Source organism: Jaculus jaculus, chromosome X, assembly GCF_020740685.1.
Source record: "Jaculus jaculus isolate mJacJac1 chromosome X, mJacJac1.mat.Y.cur, whole genome shotgun sequence".
Taxonomy (NCBI): domain Eukaryota; kingdom Metazoa; phylum Chordata; class Mammalia; order Rodentia; family Dipodidae; genus Jaculus; species Jaculus jaculus.
This window is the reverse complement of record NC_059125.1, coordinates 67,340,745-67,365,778: the sequence shown is the minus strand read 5'-3', so window position 1 is coordinate 67,365,778 and position 25,034 is coordinate 67,340,745. Positions and strand designations below refer to the sequence as shown.

Below are 25,034 nucleotides of genomic sequence, written 5' to 3'. Positions count from 1 at the left end.
TTTTTAGCTGGACATGATGGGAAACATTTCAGTGGCAGAAAATTTGCAGGAAAGATCTAGAGTTGGGTGCCAGGCTAGGGCATGTAGTGAGACCCTGTATGACAGATATTAGGGGGAAAAAAACCCATCTATTTCTGTAGAGCTAGGGAGATGACTCAGTCAGTAATGTGTCTGCCACACAAACATCAGGATATGAATTTAGATCCCCAGCCCCATGTAAATACTGGGTGTGACAATGCACACATATAGTCCAAGCACCCAGGTGATAGGAATAGGCCAGGGCAACTGGCCTCCTTGACTAGCCAAATATATGAGCTCTGGGTATGCTGAGAGATTCTCTCTGTGTATATAAGGTATAAAATGATTGGGAAGACACCATGCATTGACTTCTGGCCTGCACATGTACATACACAAGTGCATGCATGTATGCATGTACACACTTCCAAGAAAGCCTATTTCTTTTTTTTCTGTTTTTGAGGTAAGATCTCACTCTAGCCCGGGATGACATGGAACTCACTCTGCAGCTCTAGGCTGGCCTTGAACTCACAGCAATCCTCCTCCTAGTGCCTCAAGTGCTGGGATTAAAGGCATGCACCACCATGCCCAGCAATAAAAGCTGTTTCTGAAGTTTATTGAGGTTTGGGAATAGGCAAAGCAAGTCTTAACACATGTACTTTTTCTGGGATATAGAGTTCTCATGCTTTCAGGTGATAGAAGCCAGTGTTGGATCAGGTCCTAACTGTTTTACCTTCCCTCTTTCTTTCTTTCTTTCTTTCTTTCTTTCTTTCTTTCTTTCTTTCTTTCTTTCTTTCTTTCTTTCTTTCTTTCTTTCTTTGTGGTTTATCTTGATAGGGTCTTACTCTATCTCAGGCTGATCTGGAATTCGCTATGCAGTCTCAGGGTGGCCTTGAACTCATGGCAATCCTCTTACCTCTGCCTCCCAAGTGCTGGGGTTAAAGGCGCCACCATGCCTGGCTTCAATATTTTAAATATTTTTATTTTTATTTATTTATTTGAGAGAATTAATTAGAGAGAGAGAATGGGTGCACCAGGGCATCTAGCCACTGCAAATGAACTCCAGACCTATGCACCACCTTGTGTAGCTGGCTTATGTGGGTTTTTGGGAATCGAACCTGGATCCTTAGGCTTTGGAGGCAAGCACCTTAGCTGCTAAGCCATCTTTCCAGCCCCCTATTTCAAATTTAAATTCAGGAAAGCTTTTTTATACACTCCCCAGCACAGGCAACAGAGTCAAAGCTTCCTTTACCAGCTTCTATAGTACAACTTTAGACAGTAGAGTAGCATTTTCCTTTTAAATCCAACAGACATGTTCTTTTTGGGTGTCTAAACCTGCCATACATATCAAAGCTTTGGGAAATGTGAACTGGCACTTACAGAAATTAATCTCGGGCTGGAGAGATTGCTTCGTGGTTAAGGTGCTTGCTTGTGAAGCCTAAGGATCCAGGTTCGATTCCCCAGGATTCACATAAGCCAGATGCACAAGGTGGCACAACCATCTGGAGTCCATTTGCAGTGGCTGGAGGCCCTGGTGTACCCATTCTCTGTATCTTCCTCTTTCTTTCTTTTCTTTTTTTTCTTTTCTTTTCTTTCTGTCCCCCCCCTCTCTCTCTCCAATAAATAAATAAAATATTTTAAGGTAATTAGTCTCCAAAGATCTGGCTGCATACTAACTATCCTGGCTATGAGAAATTTGAACTCTTTTGTCTATTCCAAGGTTCCCACTTAAACTTAAAAAAGTCTAATGCAGGCATGGTAGCACATGCCTTTAATCCCAGCACTTGGGAGGCAGAGGTAGGAGGATCACCATGAGTTCAAGGCCACTCTGAGACTACATAGTGAATTCCAGGTCAGCCTGAATTAGAGTAAGACCCTACCTCAAAAAAAAAAAGTCTGAATATGTGACTGTTGGAGATAGGTGGAGTGCCTGTTAGAATGCTCACAACTATCCTCAAAATGAAGGAAAATACCAGGCCAAGAATCTACTATTTGTCTACTTATGGTGTCTTGAATAAGTAGAAAAGACAAAAAGAACTAAGTAGATATGGAAGCCTAAAATAGTTACAAGGGACTTCAGGCCATAGATGAGCTAAATAAATTTAGTACTTCCTAATCCTTCCATACCCTCCCAAGTCCTTTGGTTAGTTTTTCTTCATAAGGCCTGGTGCTTTGGATAGTTATGTCCCTCCTGAAAAAATTCCCTGCATTTATTAAAACAACAGTTTCTACATACTCACACACATACATACATATATAGGTGCATAAACACGCACAAGCATCACAGCCTGGTTGCTTTAATTCCAGAGAAAAAAGGAAAGACATGTGACGACTCACTCATTCACTAACTTGGATACCTGTATGTTAAAGAGTTCTGCTTCCCTTTAGGTTTTATAATATTGAAAATGGCTTGAGTTAACAAGTATTATTTTACAGATAAGTTGACCAGGGATCTCAGGTTGGGAACCACTGATCTAGTTAACTCCTCCTTCCCTTTTTTGAGTCAGGAAGTAAGGCTTTTGCCCAAATACAAAGTATTTGAGCTAGGATTAAAATCCACTCCAATGAGGGTCTGTTTGTATCCTTTTACTTTGTTTCTTCTGCCTGTAATTTTGATCCTTCCATGACTTAATTTCAGAATATCCTGAAAGATAATTTTGGCTGTGGTCTTTAACAACACACATGATGGCTTGGAACTGCCTTAAAATTTGAGACAGGCTCTCAGTATCTTGGAGGGGTGTTTAAAAAGGAGCTATCTCAATTTTTCTGAAGCACAAAGTAATTCATAGATAAAATATACTGATATAGGGCTGGAGAGATGGCTTAGTGGTTAAGCACTTGCCTGTGAAGCCTAAGGACCCCGGTTCAAGGCTCGGTTCCCCAGGTCCCACGTTAGCCAGATGCACAAGGGGGCGCATGCGTCTGGAGTTCGTTTGCAGAGGCTGGAAGCCCTGGCGCGCCCATTCTCTCTTTCTCCCTCTATCTGTCTTTCTCTCTGTGTCTGTCGCTCTCAAATAAATAATTAAAAAATATATATACTGATATACTCCCTAGTAAGTGTAAGATACTAATGTGGGGAGCAGGGAAAGGGCAGAAGTAACAGTGGTGGATTAGTAAATTAGCTCACCTTTCAGGGAAGTTATATCTTATTAGGGAGATATTTGTGCATAGGAATATTTCAAAGGCAAGGCATTAGATAGTTCATCCTTCTGGGGATTATACATGTAACATTTTGTTCCACCTAAATTCCTGGGACTGAAAGATGGGATCAGGTAAAACATGAAATGTATTATAGAATTAGTGCTTTGTAAGAGAAGACCATTGCCTAAAGTAGGTTTTCTCTATTATATGATGGTACTACTTTTAACTTTTTGAGGACTCACCTTACTATTTTCCTTAGCAGTTGCATCATTTTCCATTTTCACAAACAGTACATAAGTATACCAGTTTTCCCACATCCTGGCCAACCCTTGTTATTTTCTGGGGTTTTGTAGTTGCTTTTATAACTATGTTAGAGGGTATGAACTGATAGCTCATTGTTGTTTGATTTGCATTTATTGAATGATTAATGATGTTAAACATATTTTCACACACTTATTATCAGCTATTGGTATTTCTTTTTCACTAATTTTATTTATTTATTTGTAAGCAGAGAGAGAGGAGAGAGAGAGGAGGGGAGGTGCTGGCTCCAGGACCTCCTGCTACAGCAAAGAAACTCCAGATGCATGCACCACTCCGTGTATCTGGCTTTATGTGGATATTGGGAAATCAAACCCAGGCCTTTAGGCTTTGCAAGAAAGTGCCTAAACCACTGAGGCATCTCTCCAGCCCCGTATATCTTTTTGAAAAAATTACATGTTCAAGTACTTGGTTTAAAACAGGTTTTATTGTTACTGAGTTGTAGGAGTACTTCATATCTTCTGGATAAATATTTTGCCTCATTTCATACATTGCCCTTTAATCATGTTGATAGGGCTCTTTCATGCACAGATTTTTATCTTGATGTAATCTAGTTCAACTATTATTTTTCTTTTGCAACCTGCAGCTCTGATATCATATGTAAGAAATCATTGCTAAATCCAGTGTTAGGAAGTAAGTTCTGATTTCTTCTAAGAATTTTAATGTATATTGCTGTCACATTTAAGTCTTTTGAGTTAATTTGTGTATATAGTAGAGGGTAATGGTCTAATTTCATTCTTTCATGGAATACCTAGTTTTGCTTACACTTTTTAAAAACATTTTTATTGACAGTGTTCCTACATATACATAATATATTTTGATTATAATTACCTACCATTAGTTTTTTTGTCCTCCCACCCATCTACTTTCTACTGAGCTCCTTCTTTTTTTTTTTTTTTTTTTTTTTTTGGTTTTTCGAAGTAGGGTCTCACTCTGGTCCAGGCTGACCTGGAATTAACTCTGTCATCTCAGGGTGGCCTTAAACTCATGGCAATCCTCCTACCTCTGCCTCCTGAGTGCTGGGATTAAAGGTGTGCACCACCACACCCGGCTTTGAGCTCCTTCTTTCCAGCTACTCCCTCTTATATTTTGATGTCTTCTTCTTTTTCTAAAATTTTTTTTGTTGGATATATTTTGTATGCAAACAACACATGCTGGTACCATCCTTTCTCTCATCCCTGCCCCTTTTCTGAAGAGGCCCTCCTCATTGGGGGTGCAGGTCAACTCCATGGGGATTGTGGGTTATGCATTGTGGGGGCAGCAGTCAGTTATGGGGGAGAGGCAGTGTCTCTGTGCAAAATGTCCAAACTTGTGGCTCTAACAATCTTTCCTCCCCGACTTCCACAAAATTCCCTGAGCCATGTTGGGTGCATTTTAAGTCTACTTCAGTGACGGACTCTTTGGAGCCTCTGGATCTCTGTTTTGGTAGGTGTTGAGTGTCTTCAGTATCTATCTCCTTCACCCTTGTGCTGTCTTATTTGTTTAGGGAGACCTTGTAGGTCTCTCTGATCAGCAGCTCATTGTGGGTGTTAACTGCATCCTGATACAGGGAATTACAGGCCAGTGCCAAGGGAAAAGAAAAAAGGAAAAGACAGAAAAGAAAGAGAACTAGGAGAAAGTTAATGTTAGGCTTTATCTCAACCTTTCTAGGGCCCTTTAGTTCAGGTACTCCCCCTAAGGTCCTCTTGAGAGTTCCACCTGTTAGTCTAACTTCCAGGATATAGGTTTCTATGGTACCAGTTCAATTTGGGTTCAGTTTTGTGTCTCCACCCACCCTTTCCCTTTCCCCAAGCCCTACCCTCCCTATTGTCCAGACCTCAAGATGCCACTCAGGTATGTCAGCAACTCAGGATGATCCAGGTTATGAACCACAGATGAGTGAAACCATGCAATGGTTTTCTTTCTGTGATTGTGTGAATTCACTTAGTATGATTGGTTCCAAGTTCAACCATTTTCCTACAAATTTCATTGTGTCATTTTTTTCTTACTGCTGAGTGGAATTCCATCATGTAGATATACCACATCTTGGTTATCCATTTGTCCAATGATGGGCACTTGGTTTTATTCCAGTTCTTAGCGATTATGAATTGAGAAGCTATAAACATGATTAAGCAAATATCTGTGAACTCTGGCTCTCTGATTTGGTAGGAGTTGATTTTTCTCTGTATTGGTCTCCTTCCCCCTTGTGCTGGTATCAGGTTCATCAGGAAAACAGCACCCTTGCTTGTTTTGCCAATTTTCCTTAGTTTTAGTCGGGGCCTTTTTGAGGTATGATGAGGTGGCTCTCTCCTTAGGATCTGCATCTATCTGAAAAAGAGAAGCAGAATCTCCAATGGAGAGTGAGTTAGCACCAGGACAAATGAAATAACCCTTACTGTTTTAGTAGAGAGTTTATTATGTGTAGGCCCTCTTGTACCCCATGATTCAACACCTTATCGTTGAAGCAGACCAAAAATGAACCCAACATAGCTCAGGGAAATTTTGCAGAAGAGGGGGCGGAAAGAATGTCAGAGCCACATGTTGGGTCATGATATGCAGAGACATTTATCGTACCAATAACTGTGGGCTAACTCCACAATACACAACCCATATGCATCAACAAGGAGGGGCCATTGGGGAGGGGGAAGGTCACAGATGAGCCTAATAATGGTACCAAACTGCCTGTATTTGCTGAATAGAAAACTAATAAAAATAAAAAAAAAAATCTCTGAACTGAGATGTGGAGCTTTTAGGGTAAATGCCACTAAGGGAATAACAGGGTCTGTTGAAAATCCTACATTCATTTATTTAAGGAGTCTCCATATTGATTTCCACAGTGGTTGTACCAGCTTACATTCACACCAACAGTGAATGAGTGGACCTATTTCTCCACATCCTCACCAACATTTGTTTTCATTTGATTTTTTAATGTTTGCTATCCTTACAGGGATAAGGTGGAATCTCACAGTTGTTTTAATTTGCATTTCCCTGATGGTTAAGGGATGTTTAACATTTTCTTAAGTGTGTGTTACCATTTGTAATTTTTCCTCTGACAACTCCCTATTCAGTTCTCCCCCACTTTTGGAGTGGGTTGTTTTATTTTTTAATATTTTATTTTTATATATTTATTTATTAGAGACAGAAAGAGGGGAGGGAGAACAATAGAGTGAGAATGGGCACACCAGCGCCTCTAGCCACTGCAAACAAACTCCAGATGCATGTGCCACCATGTGCATCTGGCTTATGTGGGACCTGAAGAATCTAACCTGGGTTCTTAGCTGCTAACCCATCTTTCCAGCCTGGCTGTTTGATTTTTTTATTGTTTAGTTTTTAAAGTTCTTTCTAAATTCCAGATATTAGGTTTGTTTCAGTGGTATAGCTGGCGAAGATTTTCTCCCATTCAGTGGGTAATCTATTGGAACTGCTTATGGTATGTTTGTCTGTGTAAAAGATTTTTAGCTTCATGATATCCCATTGGTTGAGTGGTTGTTTAATTTATTGGGCTACTGGGATTTTATTCAGAAAGACTTTTCCCAGTCCCATACTATGTTTTCATTATATAGGCCTTACTCATCTTTGGTTAGTGTTTTGTCAAAGTACTTAATATTTTTGTTGCTACTGAAAATGTAACAGCTTCACTGATTTATTTCTCTGTATATTTGTCATTTGTATATAGAAAAGCTACTGATTTTTATGCATTGATTTTGTATCCTGCTACTTTACTGAAGGAATTAATCACCTTTAGAAATTTTGAGATGGAGACTTTCAGGTCACTTATATATAGGATCATGTCATCCGCTAACTTGACTTCTTCCTTTCCCATTTGAATACCTTTTCTTTGTCCTGTCTTATTGCTTGGGCTAGTACTTCTAGTACTATGTTGAAGAGCAGTGGTGATAGTGAGCACCCCTGTCTTGTTCCTGATCTCAGTGGGAACTCCTTGAGTTTTTCCTCATTAAATATTATTTGGCTTTAGGTGCTTTACTCATGGCCTTTATTGTGTTGAGATATAAACCCTCCATACCTATTCTTTCCAGTGTTTTGGTCATGAAGTGGCATTGCATTTTGTCAAAGGCATTCTCTGCATCGAGATGATCATGTGTTTCTTATGGTTCAGTTAACTTATGTGGTGTATGATGTTGACTGATTTCCATATGTTAAACCATCCCTGCATCCCTGGGATGAAGCCTACTTGATCAAGGTGGATAATGCTTTTGATGTGTAGTTGAATTTGGTTTGCAAGGATTTTGTTCAGGATCTTTGCATCTAAGTTCATCAGGGATATAGGCCTATAGTTTTGTTTCCTTGTTTCATCTCTGTCTGGTTTTGTTAATAGGGTGATGCTAGCTTCATAAAAGGAGTCAGGGAGGATTCCCTGGTCTCTGATTAGGTGGAACAGGTTAAGAAGCCATCTGGTCCTGGAATTTTCTTCTTGGGGAGGCTTTTGATTACCTTTTCAATCTCTGTGGATGTGATAGTTTTAGGAGATTAATCTGCTCTGAGTTTAGTTTTGGTAGGTGGTATGTGTCTAGGAATTCATCCATTTCTTCCAGATTATCCAGTTCTTTTGAGTCCAGGTTTTGGAAGTATGCCCTGATGATTCTTTCAATTTCATTGATGTCTGCTCCTTTTTCATTTATGATTTTGTTAATTTGACACTGCTCTTTTTTTTTTTTGCTTGGTCAAATTGGCCAGGGGCTTGTCAATCTTTTTTATATTTTCAGTTATCCAGCTTTTCATTTCATCGATTTTTACAATTGTTTCCTTAATTTCCAATTCATTAATTTCTGCTCTAATCTTGATTATTTATTTACATCTGGAGCTCTTTGCATTGGATTCTTCTTGTTTTTCCAGTTCCTTTAGGAGGTTTTTAATTTTGGATGTCTCTGTCTTTGTAATGAAGGCATTTAATGCTATGAATTTTCTCCTTAGGAATGCCTTCATTGTTTCCCATAAGTTTAGGTAGGTTGTGTTTTCATTATCATTCTAGTCAAGCAATTTTACAATTTCTTTTTTTTATTTCTTCCATGACCCATTCATTGTTCAAAAGTGTGTTGTTTAGTCTCCAGGAGCTGGTAGAGTTCTTGATATGTCTCTCGTTGTTAATTTCTAGCTTTAAAGCAGTGTGATCTGATATGATGCAAGAAGTTTCTTCAGTTTTCCTGACTTTATGGAGGCAAGCTTTATGGCCTAATATATGGTCACTTTTGGAGAAGGTTATGTGGGCTGCTGAGAAGAATGTGTTTTCTTTAGAGTTGGGGTGGAAGGTTCTATAAATGCCTGTTAGGTCTAGTTGATCAATGATGTTGTTGAGCTCTATTATTTCCTTGTTGATTTTCTGCTTGGATGATCTATCTGTTGATAGTGGAGTATTGAAGTCTCTGACTATGATGGTATTGGTGTTTATTTCTGTTTCATTGTGGAGTAGATTTTGTTTTATAAACTGTGTTTGGTGTACATGTATTTATGATTGTGATGTGCTTATGTTGGATCATTCCATTGATTAGTAAGAAGTGGCCTTTTTTGTCTTTTTTGATTACTTTTGGTATGAAGTCTATTTTACCAGATATCAATATAGCAACCCACACTTTCTTTTTATTTCCATTTGCTTAGCATGTCATTTTCCAACATTTCACCCTGAATAGGTGTCCTTCTTTAGTGGTGAGGTGGGTTTCTTGAAGACAGGAGATAGAAGGGTCTAGTTTTTGATCCACCCTGATACCTGATAACCTGTATCTTTTGATGGGTAAGTTAAGGCCATTAATATTTAAGGTTATTATTGTAAGGTTTAAATTAATCCCTGCCATGAGGAGGTGTTTTATGGGGTTTGGTGCTTTCTTATGTTTTGTACTATTTTGAACCTGGTCTATTTTTGTTTCTTTGATCTTCTTCTTGTTGGCTCTTGAGATTTGTTGTTTTGACTGTTCTTTGTGGAGTATTCCTTGAAGTATTCTCTGTAGGTTTGGCTTTGTGTTCATATAATCATAGACTTGACATTTTTCATGGAAAGTTTTCCTTTTACCATCTATTATGAGGGATACTTTTGTTGGGTAGTGTAGCTTCGGTTGGAAACCATAGTTTTCAGACTTTGAAGTGTTCCATTCCAGGCTCTTCTGTCTTTCATGTTTTCCATTGAGAAAGCTGTGGTAATTCTGATGGGATTGCCTTTGTATATTGTGAGTTTTTTCTCTCTTGATGCTTTTAATACCCTCTCTTTGTTTTCGTTCCTAAGAGTTTTAACTATGATGTATCTCAGAGAGTTTCTTATTTGGTTCTGGCTGTTTGGTGTTTTGTGGGCTTCTTGTATCTGGATGGGCCACTATTTTGTGGAAAATTTTCTTCAGTAATTTCATTGAATATGTTCTCTATGTCTCTGGCCTGGTTGTCCTCCTTCTGGTATACCCATGATATGGATTTTTGGTAATTTTGGGGTATCCCACAGGTCCCTTGTATTCTGTTCACTTGATTTTTTTGAACTTACCAAAGTTTTTGGCCTCCTGATCAATTTCTTCTGTCTTTTCTTCCAGGTCAGAGGTTCTGTCTTCTGCATGAGTAACTCTGTTGGTGAGGGGTTCTAGAGGAGTTTTTATAATTTCTATTTAATATTTGTTTTCTGTTGTGTTATTTTGCATCGTGTACATCTCTTTTTTGAGGTACAATTTCAGTTCAAGGTCTGATTTTCTTGATGCTTCCTTTAATTAATTCTTGCATTTGATAAAGTCTTCATTAAGCTTAATCAACTGGCTGTTGAGCTCTTCCATTTCTTGAGTCACCTTCAATATATTCTTATCTCTTTTGAGGGTTCTAACATTTTTTTTTCAATCAAGTTAAGCCTACTGTCAAAAGCTGAATGCTCTAAAAAATGATTCTGTTCAATTTCTTTTTTTTTTTTTTTTTGGATCAAGTCGACAGAAACATTTTCTTTTCTTTTTTTTAATTTTTAAATTTTTATTAGCATTTTCCATGATTATAAAAAAAATATCCCATCGTAATTCCCTTCCTGATTCTGTTCAATTTCATTGACCCAGTTGTTGGTTCTTTGATGATTTGCTACCAGTTCAGTGGTTCTTTTGATCAGGGTCTTATTGGTTATTTTGTTTTCATTTTGGGAATGAATTTCTGTTGATTTCTCTATAATTTCATTGGAGGCTTCCATTGTAGGACTACAAATCAATCCTTGGTGGAGATCTCCCAGTTTTCTGACTTTCATTGGCTTTTTTGCATTGTTGTCTACCCATTTTAAGAAAACACTTTATTTTATTAAGGAAGATGCAAGTTTTTATCCTTTGGCCCATGCACCCTCTGTCTCAGGTGAACAGGGATGTTGGTACCTAATAGTCAGTCAGGATACCAGAGCAAAAGGCCTGATTCCACAACTCACACAGGGAGCAGGCCTCCCCAAGCAAGGCACAATGGGACCTACCAGGAAGGACCAGAGGACTGGGAAGAGCCAGAGAACAGGGTTCTGGCCTACTCACTCTGCACTGTGCCCACCTTCACACAGTCAGGTGTAGGGTACCCAGACCAGGGAGCTTAGAGAAGCCAGGAAACAAGGTCTGACCTACTCACTTCATGCCATGCCTGCCTACACACTGTCTGGTGCAGGGAACCTGGCCCAGGGAACTGGGTGGAGTTGGGAATCAGGGATCTGGTCTACTCACTCCATGCTGTGCCTACCTGCACACTGTCCAGTGCAGGGAACTCAGATCAGGGAACTAGGAGGAGCTAGGAAACAGAGGTCTGACCTGCTTCCAATGTCTTCTTTTTCTTTTGCCCTCTTCCATCATCCATGACAATATGTTCATATGCCCACTATTATGTAGGTCTTGTGCAGGAAAGGACAGCCAGCTGAGGTCATGAATGCAACTTCCATTTTGTATCTAGAAGATAGCATTCCAAAGCACTCAAACTTTGGCTCTTACATTCTTTCTGACACCTCTTCTGCGATGTTTCTGGAGCCTTGGAAAGGATGACAGAGAGAGATGTCTTATTAAATGCTGAATACTCATCCTGTCACTTCTTAGCACACTAATAACTTTTGAGTCTTGCCAGTAGTTACCACCTTCTGAAATGACAAGCTTCTTTAACCAGAAGTGAGAGAAGCACTAATATATGGGCATAAACATAAATATTTTCAGGGCTATTTAGTGAACATGATATATTCACTTAACCAAACAATAGTAGTAGCTTCCCCACTAGGGCTTATGAACATTTAGCCACAGACTTTTGACTAGGATTTTAGAACCAGGCATCGATTCCTTGTTGTAGAGTAGGTCTCAGATCTCATAAGAGTACAGTTGGTTATTCTCATAACAGATGTGTCACTATTGTACTACTGGGCACATCTTGCCTGGCTGTCCACTTGTGTAGCTCACAGGGTCCACCACTAGTTAAGACTCTTGATGACTTTTCTGTCCCAACAGGAGGCATGGTAATTTCCATCACTATGACCAGCTAGTCAGCAGCAAGGAGGGTTACAGCTTAGTTCTAGATTGATTTCCCAGTGTCCTGCAACTGAAGCATGTGGCATCTTTAGCAATAGAGTCTTACCATCTAGTTCTTATGGCCAACCAAGAGCAGTGGCAATAGGATGTATTATACTGGGAATCTCAGGGACTTTACTGTCCAACAACTCACTGGGAAGTGTACCATCCCTGACATTGGGATTTTCTTGTAATAATCTATGTCTGCTGGGTGCAGCATTATCCATCTTCATCAATCTCTCTCTCTCTCTCTCTCTCTCTCTAAAACTGTGTGTGTGTATTCAATTAGCTAATGATAAGGGTGTTTTCGTATGGCTTATTAATAACATATTTAATTTTGGCTAACCCTCCCTACTCCTTCCTCCTTTCAACCCCCCAGCACCACTTAGACCTTTCTACCTGCAACATCCAACACTTCTATTTAAATAGTTGCTGTTCACTTAACATAAATTATTATCATAGTATTTTCTCACAAGACTACTTGCTATGTTATTTTGAGACAAAGCAGATGTTTGCAGAGAACGAAGTAAGTTGACCAGCAGGGTTTTGTGACCTGCAGCTGCAAGGACAAACTCCTTATCAGTCTGAAAGAAAGAGGCACTATACTCCTAAATTTGCACCAGCATACATTTATTGGCTTTACCATAGTAAACATTCTTAACTTGAGGTGCTTTCCACAGTCAAGCTGCTGTCAGCACAATTCAAGTAATGGTCTCCGATTGCCCCTCATGGCTTCTTTCTAGCTTCCTGGCCTCTACTACGGACTCTTACTCAAACTGATATACAAGTATAAATATTTGAAGTTAGGATCTACATATAAGAGAATACATAAAGTGTTTGTGTTTCTGGGCCTGGGTTACCTCACAATATATTTTCCAGCTATATCCATTCTTCTGCAAATTTCATAATTTCATTTTTCTCTACAGCTAAGTAAATCTCCAATGTGTATATGTACTACATCTTCATTATTCATTCATTAGTTGATGGGCATCTAAGCCAATTCCATTTTCTAACTATTTTTTAATAGAGCAGCAGTAAATATGGATAAACAAGTATCTCTATAGTAAAGTATAAAGTCCTTCTGGTATATGCCCAGGAGTGGTATAGCTGAGTTGCAAATTATATCTATTTTTACCACTAATACTATTTGTTAAAAAGCCTGTCTTTCCCTACCTAATGGTCTTTTTGAGAATCATTTGACCAGATGTGAAGGTTTATTTCTGGGTTTCTTATGCCATTGGTTTGGCTTTTTTTTTTTTCAGAATCAGTTATTAAATCTTTATGTCATAATATTGTTACAGTTTTCCCTGGAGGCAAATTTTTGGTCCTGTCCAGTAGACATAAAGTGAAATTTAAAAAATTTATTTGCTAATGACATTTAAGAGTGTGGGCTTCCTAATCATATGCTTCGGTTATTGCCTCTCTCTGAGCCCACTGTTTTCTAAGCAATGTAATATGGTAATAGTAATCCTTACCTCCTAGACTCCAGTAAAGATTAAATAAGATAAAAAGATTAGTAAATGATGTACTTAAATACAGTGGGCATGCTCTTTTCATCTTATTATGTCACTCTTTGATAGCATCCTAATTTTCTGAAATGTAAAGATGTTCTATCTTTTTTTTTTTTTATTAGTTTTCTATTCTGCAAGTACACACAGTTTGGTACCATTATCAGGCTCATCCGTGACCTACCTCCTCCCCATTGCCCCCTCCTTGTTGAAGTATATGGGTCGTGCATTGTGGGGTTAGCCCACAGTTATTGGTATGATAAATGTCTCTGCATATCATGACCCAACATGTGGCTCTGACATTCTTTCCGCCACCTCTTCCGCAAAATTTCCCTGAGCCATGTTGGGTTCATTTTTGGTCTGCTTCAGTGATGAGGTGTTGGGGGCCTCTGGGGATCTGGCTCTCTGATTTTTCTCTCTGTTGGTCTCCTTCCCCCCTTGTGCTGGTATCCGGTTCATCAGGGAGACAGCACCCTTGCTTGTTTCACCAATTTTCCTTAGTTTCAGCCCGGGCCCTTTTGAAGTATGATGGGGTGGCTCTCCCCTTAGGTTCTACATCTATCTGAAAAAGAGAATCAGATTCTCCAACGGAGAGTAAGATAGCACCAGGACAAATGAGATAGCCCTTACATTTTATAGAAAGTTTAATAGGTGTCGGCCCTCTTGTAGCCCATGATTGATGGTAGCTTGATATTGGAGAGTGGTCTTATGTTTGGATATGGTTCTGACTTGTTTCCCAGCTCCAGCTATGGGTCTTGTACCACTGAGGGGATCAGTTAGCCGAATCAAGATTAGTTGGTTCCCCACCATGGCTGTGTGCCACTATTGCACTTGTGTGGGTATCATACCAGGTTATTTGCTGATAAGTAGGTTGGACCATGAGTTGCTTGGACAGATATTGGTCATTTCCCCCAGTCGCCCATGTAGCACCTTCTGGCACTAGACGCACTGACTATCTGGGGACTGACTCTCTCCTGGTTTCCAGGCATGCCATTCCATTTTACATGTCAGCTGCATATGGTATCTTCAGCAATAGGGTCTTACCACTAACCTTTGGTGGGTCTTCAAGTACTCTGACAGAAATCTGTCAGTCTTTTAGAAAACCTTGTAGGTTTCTCTGATCAAAAGCTCATTGTGGGTGATAGCCTCATGCTGATCCTGGGAGTTACAGGTCAGTGTCCCCTAAGAAAATGAGAAAAAATGGTAACTAATATATAGGAGTTATAGAGGAGAGAGAGAGGGGGGGAGAGGGAGGGAGGGAAGATGTAGAGGATTTAGGTTAGACTTGATCCTACCCTCTCCAGTGTCTTGTGGTTCAGGTGTTTCCTGTAAGGGCCTGGTGAAGGTTCAGCCCTTTGGTCTGCCTTTTATGAAATAGAATTTCATGGTACCATTGCCGTTTGTGTCTAGATTAGTGTTTCCCACCCCTTCGATGCCCTCCCCTCCCTCCCCATCCCTCCTAGTGTCTAGTCCATGGGATGCTTGCTGGACGTGTAAGGTATCTTGGGTAGATTCAGGTTAGGTGCTGTAGATGAGTGAGACTATGTGGCGATTTTTTTTCTGTGATTGGGTAAGTTCACAGAGAATGATCTGTTCCAGGTTCAACCATTTTTCCTCACATTTCATTGTGTCATTTTTTTCTTACTGCTGTATAGCATTCCATTGTGTAGATATACCACATCTTAGTTATCCATTCTTCTAGTGATGGACATCTGGGTTGATTCCAGCTCTTAGCTATTATGAATTGAGCCACTACAAACATGGTTGAGCAAATATCTCTGGCCTGTGGTTTGAAGGTTTTAGGGTAGATGCCCAGTAAGGGAATAACTGGTTCTGTTTGTATCTCTATAGTCAGCTTTTTCAGGAATCTCCATATTGCTTTCCAAAGTGGTTGTACCATCCTGCATTCCCACCAACAGTGGATGAGTGTTCCTGCTTTTCTACCTCCTTGCCAGCATTTATTTTCATTTGATTTTTTGATGTTTGCTATCCTTATTGGGGTGAGGTGGAATCTCATAGTTGTTTTAATTTGCATTTCTCTGATGATTAGGGATGATGAACATTTTCTTAAGTGTGTGTTTGCCCTTTGTATTTCTTCCTCTGTGAACTTCCTGTTTATCTCTTTGTGAGTGGGGTGTTTGACTTCTTACTGTTTAGATTTTTGAGTTCTTTGTAGATTCTAGAGATTAGGCCTTTATCAGTTGGATAACCCGCAAATATTTTCTCCCATTCTGTGGGTAATCTATTGGCTTTGCATATTGTATGCTTGTCTGTAAAGAAACTCTTCAGCTTCATATGATCCCATTGGTTGAGTGACTGCTTAAGATTGTGAGATACTGGGGTTTTGTTCAGGAAGTCTTTTTCCATTCCTATATCATGGAAAGTTCTTCCTAAATTTTCTTCCAGTAGTATTCCAGTTTCTAGTCTTATATTGAGGTCTTTGATCCATTTGGATTTGAGTGTAGTGCATGGTGAAATGTGTGAATCAAGTTTCAGTTTCCTGCATGTGGTTATCCAGTTTGTCCAGCACCATTTGTTGAAGATGCTGTCTTTTTTCCAGCGTATATTGTTCTGGCCTTTGTCAAATGTCAAGTAGCTATAGTTGCTTGACCCAATGTCCGGGTCCTCAAGTCTATTCCATTGGCCTATACTCCTGTTTTTTATGCCAGTACCATGCTGTTTTTATTACTATGGCTTTGTAATATAGGTTTAGATCAGGTATGGTGATGCCACCAGAGGTATTTCTTTTGCTGAGGATATGTTTGGATATGCGAGGCCTTCTGCCTTTCCATATGAAATTTGAGATCATTTTTTTCTATCTCTGTATAGAACACTGTAGGGATTTTAATTGGAATTGTATTAAATCTATATATTGCCTTTGGTAGGATTGTCATCTTCATGATGTTAATTCTGCCTATCCAGGAGCACGGGAGGTCTTTCCATTTTCTCAAGTCCTCCTCAATTTCTTTTTTGAGTGTTTTTCTGTTTTCATTGTGTAGATCTTGCACTTCCTTGGTTAACGTTATTCTAAGGTATTTTATATTTTTTTGTTGCTATTGAAAATGGGACTATGTCCCTATTTCTTTCTCTGTATCTTTGTCATTTGCATATAGAAATGCTACTGATTTTTGTGCATTGATTTTGTATCCTGCTACTTTGCTATAGGAGTTAATCACCTTCAGGAGTTTTGGGATGGAGTCTCTCGGGTCTCTTACATATACAATCATGTCATCAGCGAATAGAGCTAACTTAACTTCTTCCTTTCCAAATTGTATCCTTTTTATTTCCTTCTCTGTCTTATTGCTTGAGCTAGGACTTCCAGTACTATATTGAAAAGCAGATGTGAGAGAAGACAACCCTGTCTTGTTCCTGATCTTAGTGGGAATTCCTCCAGTCTCTCTCCATTAAGTATTATTTGGGCCTTCAGAGCTTTGTATATTGCCTTTATTATGTTAAGATATTTACCAACTATGCCAATTCTCTCCAATGTTTTGATCATGAAGTGATGTTGTATCTTGTCAAAGGCCTTTTCTGCATCTATTGAAATGATCATGTCGTTTTTATGTTTAACCTTGTTTATGTGGTGTATTACATTGACAGATTTCTGTATGTTGAACCACCCTTGTGTTCCTGGAATGAATCCCACTTGGTCAAGGTAGATGATGCTTTTGATGTGTTGTTGGATTCGGTTTGCAAGGATTTTGTTCAGGATGTTTGCATCTAAGTTCACTAGGGAAATAGGCCGATAGTTTTCTTTTCTTGTGGCATCTCTGCCTGGTTTTGGAATTAGGGTGATACTAGCTTTATAAAAGTTGTTGGGTAGCTTTCCCTGTTTTTCAATTGTGTGGAACAGTTTAAGGAAGATTGGTTTGAGTTCTTCCATGAAGGTTTGATAGAATTCAGCTGAGAAGCCATCTGGTCCTGGACTCTTCTTTTTGGGGAGGTTTTTTATTACTTTTTCAATCTCCATGAGTGTGATGGGTTCATTGAGGTGATTGATATGCTCTGAGTTTAGCTTTGATAGATGGTATGTTTCCAGGAATTTATCCATCTCCTCCACATTATCCAGTTTTGTGGAGTAGAGGTTTTTGAAATAAGTCCTGATGATTTTCCCAATTTCACTTATGTCTCTTGTGATCTCTCCTTTTTCATTTTGAATTTTGTTAATTTGAAGCCTCTCCTTTCTTTTCTTATCAAATTGGCCAGGGGTTTGTCAATATTGTTTATTTTTTCAAAGAACCAGCTTTTTGTTTTGTCAATTGTCTTAATTGTTTCCTTTGTTTCCAATTCATTAATTTCTGCTCTGATTTTAATTATTTCCTTCCTTCTGGAGCTGTTTGGGTTGGATTTTCCTTGTTTTTTTCCAGTGCCTTTAGGTGGATGGTTAGGTTATTGATTTGGGATCTTTCTGTCTTTATTATAAAGGCATTGAGTGCTATGAATTTTCCCCTGAGGACCGCCTTCATTGTGTCCCATATAAGTTTTGGTGTGATGTGTTCTCATTGTCATTCAATTCCAGGAATTTTGCAATTTCCTTTTTTATTTCATCCACTATCCATTTATTGTTTAAGAGTGTGCTGTTCAGTTTCCAGTGCCATTGGGGTTCTTGGTGGGTCTTTTGTTGTTAATTTCTAGCAATATAGCATTGTGATCTGATATCATGCAGGGAATTATGTCAATTTTCCTAAATATGTGGAGGCAGTCTTTGTGACCCAGTATATGGTCTATTTTAGAGAATGTTCCATGGGCTGCTGAGAAGAATGTGTAGTCTGTGGATTTGGGGTGCAAAGTACTATAGATGTCCGTTAGGTATAAGTGATCTATGGTTTTGTTGAGCTCTCTTACTTCCCTGTTGGTTTGAAGTCTATTTCATCTGATATTAATATAGCTACACCTGCTTGTTTCTTATTCTTCCCATTTGCTTGGAATATTGTTTTCCACCCCTTTACCCTGAGGAGGTGTCTGTCTTTAGTGGTGAGGTGGGTTTCTTGAAGGCAACAGGAGGGGATCCACGATTCACTGTTCCCCCCTCTGTGCCCTCCCACTGATAAGAAGTACCAGAGAATCCTTAATGTCTTGCCTTTCTTTCCCAGGGATTTGCAGGGCAGCTAGGTGGTCGCCATCTTGGCCAGAAGTCCTGGTCTGGCTTTTTACCAATGCCACACTGTTATGATTTCTGTAACTTTATAATAAACTTTGAAGTCAGAAAGTGTTCTTGTTTTTCAAGATTGTTTTGCTATTCAGGTTCTTGAGATTCCATGAGATTTATAATGAAGTTTTCTTCTTTTACAGGTAATGTAATTGGATTTTTAATAGACAAATGTCTATATATTTGTGAAGTGCACTGAGTTATACGTATGCACTATACAATGACTGCTTCATGACTAATTTACATATCCATTACCTCACATACTTGCCGTGTTCTTAAGTGAAAACATGTAAAATATATTTTCCTCTCGTCTAACAGAAAATTTAAATTGTTCTATCAATATATCCTCTTCTGTGCTTCCCCAGCCTCTAGTGACCACATTCTAGTCTCTACTTCTTCAAGTCCTTACCATAGTATTTCCCAGCTTCATTCACATTGTCCCAAATGACATTATTTCTGGGTTTTTTGATAGGTGAAAAGCATTCCATTGCATATATGTACAAAATTGTCATTCATCTGTTGAGGGACACAGCATGATTTCATCTCTTGACTAAAGTGAATAATGAAGTAAACATGGGAGTTCAGGTATGTCTTGACATATTGATTTCTTTTATTATTTATTGTTTATATTAATTTTTAAGTTAGTACATAAAATGGGATTTGATATACATATATATACACATTCTATTCCTATTAACCACCTCTACCATCCTGCTGTACTCTCCTACTACTTCTTTCTGGCCAGTCCCCTTCCTCCTCCTAAGTAGTTCCTCCTTCTGGTATCATGATATATATTTCATTACTCTTTCTTGTTGCCCCCTCTAGATCTCTTCATTCCCTCTCACAGTTCACTTTCTACTTTAAACACACACACACACATCTAGATCCCATACATAAAAGGAAGTAAGCAGTATTTGTCTTTTTGAATCTGGCTTATTTCACTTTAACATAATGATCTTCCATTTTCCTGCAGATGTCATAATTTTATTCCTTTTTACAGCTGAATAAAATTCTGTTATGTATATGTTCCACATTTTCTTTATCCATTTATCTGTTGATAGATCTCTAGGTTGGTTCTATATCTTGGGTATTGTGAGTAGTCCAGCAATAAATATGGATGAGAAAGTATCTCTATGGTATGCTGACCTAGAATCCTTTGTATATATACCCTGGAGTGGTATAACTGGATTCTATCATAGTTACATTTTAATTTTTTAGGAACTTCTTTACTCATTTCCATAGTGACTATACCTCTTTACATTCCCACCTTCAGTGTATAATAAGGCTTCTTTCTTCACCAATATCTGTTATGTGTTTGAGACAGGACCTCATGCAGTCTCAGCTGGCTTCAAACTATATATATACCTTGATGAGGATTACCTTGATTCTCCTGCTTCTGCTTCCAGAGTGCTGAGATTACAGATGATCTGCCATACCCACCAGTTGTTTGTTTTCATGATGATTTCCATTCTCAGTGTGTTGAGAGAGAATCTCAGTGTCATTTCAGTTTGTATTTCCCTGATGGCCTAAGGATATTAAACATATTTCAAATTTTTATTGGCTATTTGTATTTCTTTTTTTGAGAACTATCTATTCAATTCATTGGTCCATTTATTGATTGGATGGTTTGGAGGTTTTAATATTTAAGTTTTAGAGTTCTTTATGTATTATAGATATTAATCCCCTGTGTGATAGATAGTTGGGAAATTTTTCTCCCATTCTGAAGGCTGTCTTTTCATTCTGCTAATTGTTTCTTTTGCTGTTCAGGTCCTTCTTATTTTCATGGAATCCCAATTGTCATTTCTTTTCTTTTCTTTTTATTTTGGTTTTTCGAGGTAGGGTCTCACTCTAGCCCAGGCTGACCTGGAACTCACTATGTCGTCTCAGGGTGGCCTCAAACTCACTGTAATTCTCCCACCTCTGCCTCCTGAGTGCTAGGATTAAAGGTGTGAGCCACCACACCATAGCTCCATTTGTCATTTGTTGAAGTTATCTCCGGTGGCATTACAGTCATTTTCATAAGGTCCTTGTCTATACCTATGTCTTGGAGTATTTTTGCCTGTGCTTTCCTCCAGCAGTTTCTGAATTTCAGGTCTTAAGTTAATCATTTTGAATTGTTTGGTGCGAGGTGAGAGAGATGGTTCCAGTTTCATTATTTTACATGTGAATAATATGTCTTCCCAGCACCACTTGTTGAAGATGCTTTTGTACCAATGTATATTTTTGACACTTTTATCACAAATCAGGTAGTTTTAGCTATATGGGTGTACTTCTTGGTCCCCTTTCTGTTCCATTAGTCTACATGTCTGCTTTTGGGCCAGTGTAACACTAATTTTCTTCCAATAGTCCTATAGTATGCTTTGAGATCACATATTATAATGTCTCCAGCATTCCTTTCTGCTCATGGTTGTTTCTTTAAAAAATTATTTATTTGAGAGAGAGAGAGAGAGAGAGAGAGAGAGAGAGAGAGAGAGAGAGAGAATATGGGCATGCCAAGTCTTTCTGCCACTGCAAACAGACTCCAGATGCATTTAGCACTTTGTACATCTGGCTTTATATGGGTACTGGGGACTTGAACCCAGGCTGTCAGGCTTTGCAAGCAAGTACCTGTAACCCCTGATCCATCTCTCCAGCTGTATTCAGGGTTTTTTGTTTGCTTCCATATAAATTTTAATAATTTTTTCTAGTTCTCTGAAGGATATCATTCAGATTTTAATAAGGATTGCACTGAATCAGTAGGTGACTTTTGATAATATAGCCATTTTCACAATATGAATTTTGCTACTCCATGAACATGAGAGGTCTTTCCTTGTACTGTATTTCTCAATTTCTTTTCAAAACTATTTTATTTATGAGAGAAAAAGAGAGAGAGAAAATGGGCTTGCCAATTTACTTCTCAGAAAGTTTGTTATTACTATATAGAAAAGCTACTGATTTGTGTCATACTGATATAAAGCCAGAAGTAGGATTGATGGATCAGATAGTAATTCTATTTTTAGTTCTATCTGCATTTGCATTTTGAGGTGTGGTCTTTCTCTAGCTCAGGCTGACCTGGATCTCACTCTGAAGAACCAGGTTAGCCTTGAACTCATAATGATTCTCCTACCTTAGCCTTCCCAATGCTACCCACCACATCTCACACACACACACACACATATTTTAATTGAGACAAGGTCTTTAGCCCAGACTGGCATTGAATTATGTAGCTGAGAATGACCTTGAAGTTTCGATCCTTCTTCTTCTACCTCCTGATTAGAAATTGCAAGCATGCTCCATCACAAATACTTTATGCAATGCTAGGGAACAAATCCAGGGCCTCATTCATACTAGCCAAATACTCTATGTATGGAACTACTTCCCCAGCCTAATTTTTTTTATTTATATTTTTAAATTTTTTTTAAGTTCTTAAGTTTACAAAAATAATTTGAAGAACATCCATATTGTTTTCCATAATGGCTGTGCTAATGTATATTATATATATTAGGTATAAAGAAACTTTTCCTCTTGCTATATGACCACTGTACAGAGGTTGTAGTTTTCAGCATTGTTTCAACACTGGTTTTCTTGTTTGTATTTTTTTGTAATAGCCATCCTTATGTATGAGGTGATTTACATATAATGTATTTTGGTCATAATTCCTTCCCATTACCTTCTCTTAATCTCCCTCCCTGTAGCCCTACTGCTGCTAATTAGAAATCCATTCCTTGACCCTCCTAACTTCTTTATGAGGTAAGTAGGACAGGAAGTGGTATGCCCAGAAAGCTAAAGCTCAGAGAAAAAACTTTGTCTAATGTCACCATATGACTTAGATAAAACTGGGTTCTCCTAACTTACTCTGTTAATCTTTAATTTTTAAAATTTTTATTTTGGTTTTTCTAGCCCAGGCTGACATGGAATTCACTATGTAGTGTCATGCTGGCATCGAAGTCATAGTGATTCTCCTATCTATGCCTCCCAAGTGCTGGGATTAAAGACGTGTGCCACCACCACACCAGGCTTAACCTTTACATTTTGTTTAAATTTTGAGTGTGTAGGCTAATAGCTTTCAGGCCTTCAATCTTAATCATAATTGCTAGTATATTTGCTTATGTGCTGAATGAGACATGAAATTTAACTCCTGATGTAACAGGCATGTGAATGGAAAGTCTGAAATGCAAGCCTTTTAAAAATCAAAATTATTTTGTATGCTGATAGCTATCAATTGGTTGGTCAAGCCAGAAGCTTGAAAGCTGTCGTATACAGCATGAACAGAACAAAAATGAATGTTTTCTAATTGTCCTTGCCTGCTACAGATATTAAGCAGCTAGCTCTGTGTCTTTTTCCAAACTTATCAAATTCTAATAGAAAGGTGCTGAGGTGTGGCTAATCCCAAACAGTATATAATCCCAAAATAATTTATATTGTAATATCCTGTTATACATACACACCCCAGTGCTACATCCTTGCTCTTCTATTTTAGAAATTTCAGTCTGCACTGGGAGATTTGGTAAATGGCATTACCTTTTATTACTGGGCTGTCTGTGCTCACTCAAATGCAAAGTAAGTTTTTATTCATGTTGCCACATTCCATATATGAGCTAGTGCTGAGGAGGAGAGAAAAAGGTATAAAAAAAACTTTTCCTCTTGCTACCTGACCACTCCATAAATCTCAAAATCAGTTTGTCCAAACTAGAAATTGTGAATATTATATATAGGATATTTCAAATCACAACTCATCAATTGAAAAGGACTCATCAGTTGAAAAGACACATCTAGTTATTTGTAGTTCTACCTCCTGGCCATGGTTGAATGAAGAAAGTGGCACATGGGAAGGGCTGAATGTCAGGGCCATGAGGGGAAAGTATAAAATGGGTAGGCAACTGCTGAGTACTCAGCCCTATGTGGACATCTACATCACCACCTCCAAGGCTTGGGGATATTACGGAAGAGCTGGAGGGTAGGGAGGAGTGCTATGGAACTTTATTGTTTTGACATGTCATGGACATTACACTCATGAATTTATAGCACAAACCTGCACAAGATAGGAACAGTCACTATTCACTCATGAGTAAGGGAGGAGCTCATGGGGCCACATCCTTCCTGGAGGAGTTAATGGCTGTTAATGATTGCTGCAGGAAGGGGAAACATTCTCTTCAGTGGTATAGCCACTGGTAAGTGATAGGAAGTAAAAAAAAAAAAAGGCACAGTGGGAGTGAGAGGGAGATAGACGGTAATGAGGGTTATACAAATTCAAAATGCAGCATATATCACATATACATAATACATATGAACATATATTTGAGTGAAATTACTTTTAATAAAAACAAAATGGGGTCTGGAGAGATGGCTTAGTGGTTAAGGCACTTGCCTGAAAAGCCAAAGAACCACAGCTCGATTTCCCAGGACGATGGCACATGCATCTGGAGTTCGTTTGCAGTGCCAAGAGGCCCTGGAGCGCCCATTCTCTCTCTCTCTCAAATAAATAAATATTTTTTTAAATGGGGGAAGGGTATCCAAAGGACCAAGAGCTAGACTTTTCAACTTTAATGAAAAAGGATGAAGAAAAGTAACTGGATATGGACACCATGAGAGTGAAGGATGTTAAAATGGAAGCCATAGTTTCTACTAAATCTTAGTTTTGATATATATGGGTCTCTGAGATGGTGAGTTAATAGTAGAATCTAGTAAATGTGATTATATACTTGAGTGCTATAGAAAAAGGGGCCATGAAGCTGGCTTTCAGTTGTGAACTTTGTTTCTTTGCCACCTGAAAGAGGTTCTGAGGTAAATTTTATGAGGATTATGAATTCTGCTGATATGGCTCATTTTACTGGAGACAAAAGAAGGCCTTTGGGAACTAGTGGAAATATGGTTAACATGGGCTTCATAAGGCTACCTAAGTTAATGGCAGGGCCAGGTCAGTTGTGGCTCTAAATTCAAATGACCCTAACTAACCTTGGTAGTTGGGCAGCTTTCTACAAATGTAGGAGAACAGAATCTCTACAAAGGGTCTGGTGAGTCCTAAATGAAACTTTGAGGAAAATCTTCTGCACTATCCATAGATGCTATTTGATTGTGTCTAGATTTATGCTGAACATTTAAAAAATCTTGCAACTTGCCTAAATCCAGTCTTTGCATCCACATCTTAGGTGTCCCATCACTTTTTACTCACTTTCACTTCTTCATTCTGTCCTATATTTGTTTAATGCATGAGATTAAGTATAATAATTTTAATGTGGCATAAGCAATGCTTTGCTTAGCTGTTATTTTACAGCCAAGATATGATAGTATGCATGAATCTTAGCTCCCTTATCAGATGAACCATTTAAATCTTCAAGAATCACGGAAATGAAAAAATTTAGATTTCCCATCTTCTGTTTACTTTGCAACATGAAGACTGAGCAAAGATAGTAAACTAGAAGGAGAAAAAGCCAAGACTTTGTACTCTGTCTTTTTGAATGA

The 25,034-nt window shown here is 38.6% G+C and overlaps 1 protein-coding gene across 7 annotated transcripts in view; it reads left to right on the top strand.

The window, feature by feature from the left end:
* Nucleotides 1–25,034, top strand: part of Nexmif (neurite extension and migration factor) — a 205,677-nt gene that overhangs the window by 22,275 nt on the left and 158,368 nt on the right. Inside the window, exon 1 of one of the 7 annotated variants that reach the window (XM_045140116.1) lies at nucleotides 19,159–19,178. The exons of the other annotated variants lie outside the window; for them this stretch is intronic. The gene's annotated coding sequence lies outside the window, so the exon portion shown is untranslated. Of the gene's footprint in view, nucleotides 1–19,158; nucleotides 19,179–25,034 lie in introns of those variants that run through there. 7 annotated transcript variants of the gene reach the window in all.